The sequence below is a fragment of the Leptonychotes weddellii genome, chromosome 4, assembly GCF_054177405.1.
Source record: "Leptonychotes weddellii isolate Sample4059 chromosome 4, ASM5417740v2, whole genome shotgun sequence".
Lineage (NCBI taxonomy): Eukaryota > Metazoa > Chordata > Mammalia > Carnivora > Phocidae > Leptonychotes > Leptonychotes weddellii.
This window is the reverse complement of record NC_138372.1, coordinates 147,095,985-147,110,073: the sequence shown is the minus strand read 5'-3', so window position 1 is coordinate 147,110,073 and position 14,089 is coordinate 147,095,985. Positions and strand designations below refer to the sequence as shown.

The window sequence follows — 14,089 nt, the reverse complement described above, 5'->3', positions numbered from 1 at the left end:
AGTAGATGTCTTGTGTTATCATTTGGCCCAGTTTGCAAAGTGGAACCAGAATATGGAGATTTTTATAAATCAGGATATGGAGTTTAGTTTCACCCTAGTTAGTAGTAATAGGTTGTTAATGAAGGCACTTTTGAGAAATGAGAATTTTAAAGAAAATATATAGATTAGAATTGGAGGAGAAAATTGTCATGAAAATTAAAACAAAGCTATCTTAGTTAGATAGAAACGAGTAAAGATAGAGTGGAAGAAAAGGTTAGTGAAACTACTATCCATGTGCGTCTCTATAGTTCGCCACCTACATAGGATTTATATCTGCCATATGATTAGTACAGGCCAAGGCAAATGAGTGGAAGGAAAGTGTCCCTTCTAAGAGGGTAACATAGTATCTGTACTACCACTCCCCCATTCTCCTTTCCCAGTCTTCTGGATGGATGATACCACAGTGATCTGAAGCTTTGTGTCCCTGACTTGTGGCTTAGAAGAGAAATGCTCTACCCTCAGCATGCCACACATGAGGGAGAAATTATGTTTGGGTGTGTTCAGCCCCTAAATTGTGATTCTTCTTATTTCAGAAAAGTCTATCTTCTTCTGAGTAATACAGAGGAACCTGTTACCAAGGGTAACGGTGGAAACAGAAAAGAGAATAATCCAAAAAGGATATTTCTGAAGAGTCATACTGGACAAGCTGACTGGCTGAATATAAAATATGAAGGGAACTTTTTTGTTCCCTTCTGCTTTCACCCTCAGACTCCAGATAGTCTTTCCTCCTATACTCACTTCCATTCCTATGCTGCATTTTTGGTTCTTACTGCTCTCTTTTAATTCCTCATATGTATCCAAGTAATGACAATAGTTCTTCATGTGTTATTCTTTTTTTTTTTTTTAAGATTTTATTTGTCAGAGAGAGAATACAAGCAGGGGGAGCAGAAGGCAGAGGGAGAAGCAGGCTCCCCACTGAGTAGGGAGCCCAATGCAGGACTCGATCTCAGGACCCTGAGATCATGACCTGAGCCAAAGGTAGATGCTTAACTGACTGAGCCACCCAGGCATCCCTCTTCATGTGTTATTTTAATCTCTCTCCTTCCTGTTCACTGATAAGCCTCAGAGACTAGATTTGCTTCAGCTCTAACTGTCCTTCTTGGACAAAATAAATTACTCTCAGTCCATGATAAAAATTTATATTGTATTTTGATATAATGATAAATTTTACAGTGCATTTTCCCCCAAAATATTGCTATACATATTTTATAATCATTATAATAAATTTTATTTTTTTAATTAAATACAAAACCTGTTAACTGTTTACATTTTAAAAACTTAAAATCTGAAATTATATTGAAGATTAATCTCTAAGGTCAGAATTTTAGAATGAAAAATAACTGTTTTTGGCTTGATTTCTTAACTTTAATTTTTCTACTTAAGATTGTACTGCCAATAATTATCACCACAGTGAAAATATTTTTTATGGACCTCAAATTAAAAAAGAAACTAATATTTTTAAGGTTTACTAAGTGCCAGAACTTGATAAGCATATCCCTTATAGTCCTCTCATATCTCAACAGTTTACAGTAGATGTTATTGTCACACTCCACTTTTTTTTCAGATGAAAAATGTGAAGCATAAGAAATAGAATTTTGGCTCAGGTCTACTTCATGGAAGTTCCTGAACCCACCATGTGGTTATTTCCTTAATTCTAGAATGTATAGTTTGAATAAACATATTCAAACTTATAAAATCCCCACATCAGTTCCCTGACTCATGGAATGTAGATTTTAATGACAAGAAAAACCAAGTGGAAGCTACCAGCACCAACTCTATCAAAACAACAAAGCAAATTCCATACTGCATTCTAAAACGCACTACAGAGATTACTGTTAACAAAAATGATGAAAGAATGTTGACTCCCACCCTATCTCTTCACCTCACTTATTTGACCTCTGATGAAGAAAGGTGGTCCTTGGCGAATGACCGTGGATTATCATAAATGTATTCAGTTGATACAATTGCAGTTTTTGTTTCAAATGTGGTTTCATTGCTGGAGCAAATCAGTGCACCCCTCAATACCTGCAATGCAGTTATGCAGTTATTAATCTCATGAACAATTTTTTCCTCTATGCCTGTTAAAAAAACAACAACAACATGGAGAACCATTTCCTTTCAGCAGGGACGGCAACCCACATCCACTCTACTATTTTAAAACGTACCAACGCACCAGTTCTAAGTCCTAATGTAGTACACAGGGATCTTGACCATCTCTCTATTCTATAGGGTATCACGCTAGTCCTTTACCCTGATGATAACATATTCGTTGTATTTGAAGAGTAGGAAGTTGGGACTACTTTAGATAAATTAAGAAAAAAGCATACCAGAAAGTAGGAAATCCCAAAAATCTAGAGGTCTAAAACCTTAGTGAAATTTGTAGGTGTCCAGTTATCTCAGGAAGGTTGAATTATCTATTTCAGGGGAAGGACAATATGCTGCATCTGCTTCCCTACCATGAAGAAAGCAGTAACAATGCTTAATGGAGCTCTTTGGATTTTGGAAGCAACATATTTCCTCATTGGAGTGTGCAACTCCAAACCAATTACCAAATAATATACAAGGTTGCCTGTTTTGAGTGAGTCTCAAAATAAGAAAAGATTGCAACAAATACAAACTCCCATACAAACTGTTCAATCATTGCGCCAAAAGATCAGCAAATCTGGTGGTGCTTGGAGTGTTTGTGGCAGTTAGGAATGCTATATGGAATTTCTGGCAAACTTGTAAAAGTGAATCCTATCCTAGTCCTTTGAGATTTTGAGGCAAAGCCATGCCATCTTTCCAGATAACTTTTCTCCTTTTGAGATGCAGTAGACTTCTAGCTTGCTACTAGGGCTACTAGAGAATAAACCTTGACCATAATGAATTGGGTATTTTCTGACACACCCAAGACATGGGGTTGGGTGTGCACAGCAGCACTCCAATGTCAAATGTGAGTGGTATATTTGAGATTAGGCTCAAACAAGCCCTGATAGCACAAATAAGTTACATAAGTTGCCTAGATGCCTATTCTTGTCAAATTGTTTTTTGTTTGTTTGTTTGTTTGTATGTTTTCCTCATGACATCATTTGTGTCTTCATGGTGAATTCCCTATGACCAACTGACTTAGGAAGAAAATAAAGATAGGAGTATTTTTAAGATATTTTTGCACATTATGCTGGCAATTCCCCAAATTGGATTAAGCCAGTACTAATCTAGCTGCACTCTAGGGTGGTTTTGAAGGACAGAAGTAAATGGGGAAACTCCTCCCTGAAGAGCGTTTTGAGTAGTATACCTGGTACACATTTTGCCTGGAAGTAGTTATGGCCGGAAACAGGATCTTCACTAACCCAGTAACAGTGGTCAGTGGCTTGGCCTGATGCTCCAGGACTTGGGACAAACACAGTACTGAGAAACTGAATATATAAATGAAGAATGGTCAGACCATGGATAAAAATAGAACTCTGATGTACACTCTGAAGAAATCTGCCTAGGAAACCAGCCCTGTTATCTACAATAAACAGCTCAGGAAACCAGCCTGCTGTAAATCAGATTTATAGGGAGGCAGATTGTTATCTTTGGTAACAATCCAGGCAGTTAAACAATAATTTCTGTGACAACTGAACCAACATGGCCAGGACTTGATTAATAATTGACAGCTCTCCTGTTGTTTGTCCCTGCTTCCAACTTAGTACCAATCAGAGAAAGCCAAATATGCACCCCTAATCAATCACATGGGCTAACTAGAAGGGGGGCACCCTATCTACAGCTTCTCTGTACCAACAACTTCCACTCAGTGCATACGTGAAGCCTTTCCTTATTTCCACTATGCAGCTTTCTCACTCTTAGGCCTGTCTTTGAGACTGACAAAATGCCAGTCATATTGGCTGACTCCCTTGCTGTATAGCAAGATCAAGAAAAGCCTCTGCTTTTTCCTTTGGTTGGTCTTTATTTCCATGTTGCAAATTGGAGAACAAGAAGTCTGAGGAAGAGGTATGTGGATAGACTTCTCCGAATGGGTGCAGTGCGGGAAGATACTAGAATCTCACGTGAACGCTCACCGAAGAGCAACTTCAGCAGAGTAGGCTTTTAATAATTGATGACCTACTCTGTGTCTATGAGTCCTTCTCTTTTCCCTAGAATCCCTAGGGTGAAACTCTTTTATCTGAACACGGAGACTTTTTTTTTCTTTTTTCTTTTTTTTCAAGCTATTTTCAATTTAATCTGGCTAGTGCTTTTTTCAGATGGTTCTTTCATCATTAGATCATTCTTTCATCTGTTATATTTATTACTTTTCATTTTCACCTTGGGAGAACTTCTTATATAAATTTACACTTTATCACTTCTTGTTTCCTGTGTGTCTCAATTCTGTCATTACATTTTTAATTTGTGCATGTTGATGTTTCTTTTTTCTTTTTTTTTTTTTTTGATTTGTTGGATTTTGTATATTTGTTGAATTATCGTTAAATAGTTTGGCCTATAGTCTCCATAGATCTTCCTCCTTTTTCATCTTGTTTAATAAGATCCTTACTTGCTAAAGAGAATTATAATTTCTATTTAGTTTTTTGTTGTACTTGAAATGTACAGTTTTGTTTATGGCATCTCTAGACTTACATAATTTTCAAATATTATATAACAAATATATTTTCTTTTACAGCTTTTGGATTTTATATCTTGCCCAGGGATAAATCTCCACCCCTAGATTATTTTTGTATCATACCTTATTTTACTTCTCATGTTTTTATAGTTTTGTTCTTTATTTGTAAATCTTTCATCAGTTAGGAACTTATTTGGTGCAACCATATTTATGAATTTAACTTAATTTCCCCATCCTAATTATTATGTAATTGTGTGAATGTTTTCGGAATTGTATATCATTTACTCACTGGAAAAAAATAGTAAAATATTAACATTAATTATTAAAATAATAAGCCGTCCTATAACTTCACTGGAACTCTGAGTCAATTTAGCTTCAGTTAAAAGAATAATTTTGTAGCACAAGAAAAATGATTAAATTCTGCAGATAAATGACTTTCAAAACATGAAAATAAAGCAATTTACAATATAGTCTAAAATGTTTGGCAATTCTCCATACCTTCTGCTCAATATTACGGTCAACCTAAAACTGCTCTAAAAAATAGAGTCTATTAAATTTTGACAATAATTTTAGCTGAATTTTTAAAATGAATTGATCATTAGTACCTAGGATGACTTTCCTAGGACAAGTTATACCAAACTAACTTCATTTCTTTTTTCAGTTGCACCTATTGAGTTTAATATCGGTCTCAAGATATTATTCTAAGGTCTCTTTTCTAAGTATTTGCATTTTTAATATTTAGTATAATATCTGAGGTGGAATGAGCATTCAATAGCTATTAAACTGCTGAATTTATGAATCATAGTTTAATTGAACTACATTTACTACCTCTTAGGTGACTAATGACCAATCTAAACATCATTGTTAACTAATTAAAATTCAGAAAACTCAGCAATTCTTTTTTTCACAATAGCTAAAATCTCTAGTATCATGTTTAATTCTGGTGTAAGTATGTAAATATTGCCCATAAGTAAGATTATATTTAATGCCATATCACAAAAGATGTTTCTTATTAAGCTGTGAGTTCTGTGTGCGTGTGTTACATGCCTCAATGTTTGTTATTCCAATCACATGGCACTTGTGCTGTTTTCTTTCAAATGACATCTGTTTGAAGGCAGTGGAAATCCCTTTCCCAAACTCTATTATCTCTTCTTCATCTAATTCAAAGCCATAACTTTAATCAAAATGTTTTAAATGCCTCTGATTTTAGTAGTGGATGATAATAGTAAAATTCATGCATAGACAAATATTTACTAACTAGATAATTGGTTCACTAAGTTAAAATAGGTTTATTAAAGTATCTTATGTTCTAAATTGTACTGTTGAATCTTAAAAACGTCTGTTAATGTTTCATTTTTACTTACATTTATGAGGTTCCGAAAATGAACAAGACAAATTTTCTTCAAATATGAGTCAATAATCAAGATCTATTTAAATAAAAGGCAAATATGCAAGCATATCTCATCGTTGAAGTGCTTGCATCCAGAGCTATAAGACTTAGGATAAATAAAATTCATAATAAAATCAGAATAGTACAAATTTTAAATATGATCCCACAACATTCAGCCAATTGCCAACCACTATATGAATTTTACAAGGAGTAATATACTTTCTCTCTTCTGAAAACCAGAAGAAACAAATTGTTGACCATAGGAAAAGGAAATTAACTCTCTGTAGATTGCTGTAAAAATTCATTATTTCAGTTTCTCTTTTATTACATAATTTCACTTTATGTTGTCCTTACTGTTCACTTTAAATAGAAAGTAGAAGCAGTTTGTTCTGGTGGAAAGAATACAGGCTTGACAAACAATTATTTGGTTCTAATAAGATCTGGTTTTATAGGTTTTGATTTAAGTTGTAGTAAGAACAGATAACATGAAATATATCCTCTTAAACAAATTTTAAACTACAAGCTTAACTGTACGCACAATGTTGTATAGCAGATCTCTAGAACTTATCTTGCATACCTAAAATTTTATATGTTTTGATCTTTAATATGCTTTTGGTGTGTCACAATCACTGTGAATTTTAGTTTCTTTATCTGTTAAAGGAGGCTAATAATATCTCCTATTTCACAGGATTAATCTAGGGATTAGGTAAAAGAATGTTAAGAATATTAAAAACATTTTATAAATAGTAAAGTGAAATAAAGGCATAAGTTATTGAATATAATTATATAGTATAAATTATTGCATATCATTTTAGTGAACACTGACTATATGCAAATATAAAATAACTTTCATAACCCTTTGAAGTAAGTATTATTCCCATCTTATAGGTGAGAGTACTGAAGCAGATCGATCTTAATTGCCCCATGTTATATAGCCTGTGAATAGTAAAGCTGGGAGGCAAATGTAGAAAGTTGACTCAGCCTATGCTTTCACCATTATGCTATACTGCCTCTATGCTACTCAAATGTTTGCTAAAATAGGAGTTATCTTGTACATAAAAATCACCAATCTTCTCTCCTTATATAGATAGATACACCTTTCCTTTTTAGTAGTTCAAAATTGTTCTAGCTGTCACCCTAAAAATCAAATGTTGAGGCCCTTTTATATAAAGCACAGAATTCTTAGCATAAGAGAGCTCTATTAGCTATGTTTTACTTTTAAAATGGCAACTGAAAGTATAAATCTAATATTGCTAAACTACGACAGGATGCAAATCAATTTATTAAAAAAATGTATTTTTCCCCATAAATAGGTTTGTTCAGTATATTTTTTTTCTTAGTTTTGGCACATTAGAACTTTTTTCTGGGGGTGCCTGGGTGGCTCAGTCGTTAAGCGCCTGCCTTCGGCTCAGGTCATGATCCCAGAGTCCTGGGATCGAGTCCCACATCGGGCTCCCTGCTCGGCAGGAAGCCTGCTTCTCCCTCTCCCACTCCCCCTGCTTGTGTTCCTGCTCTCGCTGTCTCTCTCTCTCTGTGTCAAATAAATAAATAAAATCTTTAAAAAAAAAAAAAAAACTTTTTTCTGGATCCAAGTAATAGAGCATAACATTTCATATTCCTCCAATAGATAAATTATAAAAGATTCGTTTTTTAAGAAAAAAAACATTTCCTGGCTTCAACAAACAGATGTATAAATATGCTGTCAATACTACCCAAGGTAATAGATTGAATATAATCCCTATCAAAATTCTAACAGCCTTTCTTACAGAAATGGAAAAGCTGATCCTCAAATTCATATGGAATTATCAGTGGCCTCCGGTGGTCAAAATAATCTTGAAAAAGAAGAACAAAGTTGGAAGACTCATACTTTCAACACTTACTACAAAGCTATAGTAATCAAAACAGGATGGTATTGGCATAAGGATAGATGTATAATTTATTTCTAGATTCCCAATTCTGTCTCATTGGTCTATACATCTATGAGCAGTTGATTTGTGACAGGGGTTCCAGGTCCATTCAAAGGGAAAAAAATCTTTTTCACAAATAGTGGTGGGATGGACAAGTGGATTTCCACATGTAAAAAAATGAGGTTGGACCCCTGTATCACACCATATACAAAAATTCAAATGGAAAAACAAGTATAAAAGCTAAAATCATAAAATGCTTAGAACCATACTTAGGACTAAACTTGCATGACTTTGGGTTTGGTAATAGATTCTTAGGACACCAAAAACACAAGCTTGTTGCTTGTGAAGATTAAAATAGATATATTTGACCGTGCATGTTGGCCCTAAAGGACATTATCCAGAAAGTGAAAAGAGAACCTACAGAATGAGAGAAAATGTATCTGTTAAGAGTTTAGAAGTTCTTTCTATATTCTAAATATTAAACTCAACAACAAAAAAGACCACCCAATTAAAAAATGGGCAAAGGACTTGAATACACATTTGTCCAAAGAAGATCTACAAGCATGACCTGTAGGTATATGAAAAGATGCTCAATACTGTTAGTCACTAGGGAAATACAAATCAAAACCATAATGAGATACCACATCATACCTACTAGGATGGCTCTCATTAAAAAAAACCAGTAAGTATTGGTGAATAGGTAGACAAACTGGAACACTTGTACATAGATAATGGGAATTTGAAATGGTACAGCTGCTGTGGAAAGTAGTATGGTGACTCCTCAAAAAGTTAAACCTAGAATTATCATATGACCCGGTAGTATTACTCTTAGGACATACATAAAAGAATTTAAAACAGGGACTCAGATACTTGTACACTAGTGTTCATTGCAGCATTATTTATAATAGCTATAAGGTGGAAACAGCCACACTTCCATCAACAAATGAATGGAATGAACAAAACATAGTATTTATATACAACAGAGTATTATTTAGCCATAAAAAGGAATGAAGTTTTGAGACTTGCTATAACATAGATTAATCTTGAAAGCATTATGCCCAAGTGAGATGAACCAGTCACAAAATGACTAAACTGCATGACTTACCTGGCATGAAATTCTAGAATGTGTGAATTCATGGAGATAGAGTAGATTCAAGGCTTCAAGGAACTGGGGGGAGGAGACAGTGAGGAGATAACCATTTAATGGTTAGTGAATTTGTTTAGGGTGGTGAGAAATTTTTACAATTAGTTATGGTGATTGTGCAACATTGTAAATTAAAACCACTGACTTTTACACTTAAAATTTGCAGTTTTAACCATTTGTATATTTTTATCAAAAATTTAAAAATACTCTCTCCAGTTGTTCAAATGAACCACACTTCAAAAATCATACTTGATTTATCTTGTATTTCACCTTCAATATCTGAACCGAGCTATAGACCAAGTATGGCTAATGCCCTACTTATTGCAGTTTTATTTTTCAACACTACTTATCTCTCATTGAGGTTTCAAACTCTCTTGGATATTTATTGGCATTGTAACACAGCCTGCAAACTTGACTAGATTGCTATCAATTTTAAAGAGACATAAGGAATCTCTTGCATATTAACAGAGATGTTCTAAACATCTAACCATACACAACTGCACAAAGGCAAGAGAACCCTGTATACTGCCTGATTTAAAAACCTTAGATTCAACTTCTGTTAATCATTATATTATACACCTGGAACTAATATTTCAGTGTATGTTCAATAATAAAAAAACTTAGTTTCAGTAATCAATACAATAAAATATTGGTGAAAGGACAAATATAGATTGATGAAACATAAGCATCCAGAACTAAACCATTGATTCTTGAGGAAGGTATCCAGCAATTCAGTGAAAAGCCTAGCATTTTCAACAAATGGTGCTGGAAACTTGTTATTCCTATATGGAAAAAAATAAACCCTCTCACATTACATACAAAATTATCTCAAAATGGATCATAGGCCCGAAGTATTAAAACTAAAATTATACCTCCAGAAGAGGTAAATACTTATGACTTAAAGTTTGCCAAAGATGGGCGCCTGGGTGGCTCAGTTGGTTAAGCGACTGCCTTCGGCTTGGGTCGTGATCCTGGAGTCCTGGGATCGAGTCCCGCATCGGGCTCCCTGCTCGGCAGGGAGTCTGCTTCTCCCTCTGACCCTCCCCCCTCTCCTGCTCTCTCTCTCTATCTCATTCTCTCTCTCAAATAAATAAATAAAATCTTTTAAAAAAAAAAGTTTGCCAAAGATATATTAAATAGTACATAAAAAAAAAAAAACACATGAACCATAAAGACAAATTTGAAAGCTGGACCTTATTTTAATAAAAATGCTTTTTTTAAAGTTCTCTCAAAGTTAAGCCACACAATGAAAGTTGTCCTGATTCATGTGTCTTAAAAGTATCTTATATCCAGAATAGAAATATTTCCATCTCATAAGATAAATGAATTAAAAAATGGGCAGATAATTTATACAGGTACTTCATAAACAAAATATATTAATATATATATTAATATACAGGTACTAAATAAACAAAATATATTAATAGCTAATAAATACAAAATACCCAGCGTTAGCCATCAGAAAAAAATAAGTCCAATGTGCATTCGTTGGAATAAGTCAATGATACCGATGATATCAAGTGTTGGCACGGAAAAAGTACAAGTGGCTCATACACAGCTGGTGCAAATGTAAAATGGCATAGACTTTTTGGAAAACTAGCCATTTCTTAAAAAGTTAAATATATGCCTTTAAGATGATCCACCCATTCCACTTCCAAGCACTTACTCTAGAAAAATAAAAACATAGTGAATATTCACAGAGAATCTGACTTAACTGATCCCAAACTTTTGTATCCCCTATTAAAAATCCTGCAAATCCAGCCACCTAGGTGGCTCAGTTGGTTAAGTGACTGCCTTCGGCTCAGGTCATGGTCCTGGAGTCCGGGATCGAGTCCCACATCGGGCTCCCTGCTCAGCGGGGGGTCTGCTTCTCCTTCTGACCCTCTTCCCTCTCGTGCTCTCTGTCTCTCATTCTCTCTCTCTCAAATAAATAAATAAAATCTTTAAAAAAAAAAAATCCTGCAACATAACCTCCTACTACCACTATTCACCTCTTTTTCTACTCTTCTACACAGCAAAATTATGTAATAGTTTTATTCACTCAACCCCTTGATCAGACTTTTTCTCCTCAATCCAGTCACTAGACTGGATAGTTAACATTCAATAGAAACTGAGGGTTCTAGAGGGGAGAGGGTGGGGGGATGTGTTAGCCTGGTGATGGGTATTAAAGAGGGCACGTACTGAATGGAGCACTGGGTGTTAATACGCAAACAATGAATCATGGAACACTACATCGAAAACTAATGATGTAATGTATGGTGATTAACATAACATAATGAAATAAAATTTAAAAAAAAAAAACTGTTAACCAAAGGTTTTCATTAACTTCATTCTCCCAAAGGCAAAGACCATTTCTTCATATCTTATACAAAGTATCAGCAATATTTATCAAAATTAAACTTCTTTTCTTCCTTGAAACATTTTCTTTTTGTTTTGTTTTAATCATTATAGGAATCCTATTTCCCCCCCTTAATTACCACTCTTCACACAGTTTCGTTTCCTCGTTTCTTATTCACAAGATCTCTGTTTGTGTACTCCAGAGATTTATTCCTGCTTTTTTTTTTTTTAAACTGTACTACACTCTCCCTTTATGTCACATACTATCTATTAGCTTGTAATTTAGAAGTTAAGTCCGACATGGGCCTCTTCTTAGTGTCAGAGTGTACACCCAATTGCCCATTCATAAACTTCATTTGAATGTCCAAAATAAATCTCAAACTGAAGATGGTAAAAACCTAACTACTCTGTTAATCCCCCAATCTTTTAGCCAAAATTTATCTCTGTAACCAGTGGCATACCAAGGGTGGGGTGATGGTAACAGCTTTTCCTAATATAACCATATTAGAATGTGAGCCTGCCTGCTCTCCAAGACCTCACATATTGAACTCCGAACAACAAAATATGAAAAATTATTTTTAAGAATGAAAGTATAGGGGCGCCTGGGTGGCTCAGTTGTTAAGCATCTGCCTTTGGCTCAGGTCATGGTCCCAGGGTCCTGGGATCAAGCCCCGCATCAGGCTCCCTGCTCTGTGGGAAGCCTGCTTCTCCCTCTCCCATGCCCCGTGCTCATGTTCCCTCTCTTGCTGTCTCTCTCTCTGTCAAATAAATAAATAAAATCTTTAAAATAAAAAATGAAAGTATAAAGACCACTAATAAAAGATTTTCTTTCCTGTACAATATGATGACTGTCAAGATTTTAGTGATGTTACTCTTAGAGGATAACTTATATATTGCTAAATACAATGCGTGTTTTACAGTCTTTGATTTTCTTGCTGTCCCTATTTATTATAAAATACTGGTATTCTAACCCTTTATTCTCTCTTGCCTTCTGAATCATTCTTCTCCTCCTAATTTCCTTCCTAATGACCTTGACTATACTTTAACCTAAAGGATGCCCCATTTTTCTTGTTTTGTCCTTTGAGTTTGATTTGTACACTGTCCCCTGCCCTCTTCATATACTTTTTTCTCTGTAATTTATTCCACCTGGCTGTAGTTTTGCCACTTAGTCATGCAAGTGAGAAACCTGAGAGTAATCTACCATTTCCAATCTTTATCAACACCACATTTGATAATTCAATGATTCCTACCAGTTTTATCACATAAATATTTTTCTCGTCTAAGCTTTTGTTTCACCAATGCCAGGGCCTGGGTCCTTATTATTTATTACTTGAGTGATTGCAACTAACTGTAATGTAACTAATTTTTTGTCCTGTGGTAGTATGATCTCCATGACCCTGACCTTAAGTCAGGTATTTCTACACATCCAGAATGGTCTGTTTTAAGTGAAAATATTATATTATTTCTGTCCTTAAAAAGTTTCCAATGCTTCTGAATAATTTACAACATAGAACATTGTTATCTTTCACTGTATCTTAACATGAACTGGTACCTCTCTAATCTTACTCATCTCTCCATTTTTACTTATTTTTATTTGAAGAGTTTATTTTTTTACTTGAGAGAAAGTGGCAGAGAGCATGAGTGGGGAGGAGAGGGAGAGGCAGGCTCCGTGCTCAGCAGGGAGCCGGATGCAGGGCTGAATCCCAGGACCCTGGGATCATGACCTGAGTCAAAGGCAGATGCTTAACAGACTGAGCCACCAAGTCACCCTCATCTCTCCATTTTTAATTCCCAGGTGTCCTTGTTTTTTTGTTTGTTTTTGTATTTTTTTTTAAATTTTGAACTTGATGAAATTGCCATTTTTAGCATTCAAAATGGCATTTGACCAACTTATTAATACTGAACAGCCTAAAGTTTTTAGAATGTGTTATTTCTCAACTCTATGACTCTGCCAGTCTTATTAAGAAAAACTATCAAGTTCCTGACTTCAGAACCATAAACTATCTGGGTAGCTTTTGTTTATGCTTCTTTTTTAGATTGCTGAATGATCCTTGCCTCCTTAAACTTTCTTTATAATTATACTTAACTGTATTGCATCAAATAACCATGGAGCTCCTAAAAGATTTTGTACTAACCCACACATAGAATTATTATATATAATGGGACTAAGAGCATGTTTGTCTACTCTTTTGACCCTTTGGTCTTATAATACTGAGTAAGTGATGTGAAGTCCCTGAAGTTAGTTTTCTCTATTAGAAAAATGAAAAATAATAAAACACAAATCTAATATAATTCCCTTATAATGATATATGATGAAAAGTATTTTAAACTTAAAATTTATATTGATATTAATCATTCTTAGGAGACTTCCAAAATAGAGCCAGGACCGAATAATTATCATCAATGTATTAAAAGTCAGTTTTATAAAATATTAAAAATTACTGTAGTAAAGCTTAATTTGAAATGAAAATTTAAGAAAAACATGTTTCCACAAGTAATAGTAATAAACTATAAAGTCCCACAAAAAAGCTATGATGTCCCCCAAAATAACATAAACACATTTCCCAAAAGTAACAAACACAAAAATACAATTTTGTGTATATCTCAGCCAATCCTATAATTTGTTTAAATTATTATGGGTGCTTAAAAACCTCGGAGAAATGGATTTCCTTATAATTATTAAGTTTTCCTTTTGT

General features: G+C 34.4%; 1 long non-coding RNA gene across 1 annotated transcript in view; it reads left to right on the top strand.

Moving 5' to 3' along the window:
- The first annotated feature begins 3,670 nt into the window (after nucleotides 1–3,670).
- Nucleotides 3,671–14,089, top strand: part of LOC145721152 (uncharacterized) — an 83,688-nt gene continuing 73,269 nt past the window's right edge. The window contains exon 1 of the long non-coding RNA XR_014144617.1: nucleotides 3,671–4,011. This is a non-coding gene — a long non-coding RNA (uncharacterized LOC145721152). The remainder of the gene's footprint in view (nucleotides 4,012–14,089) is intronic.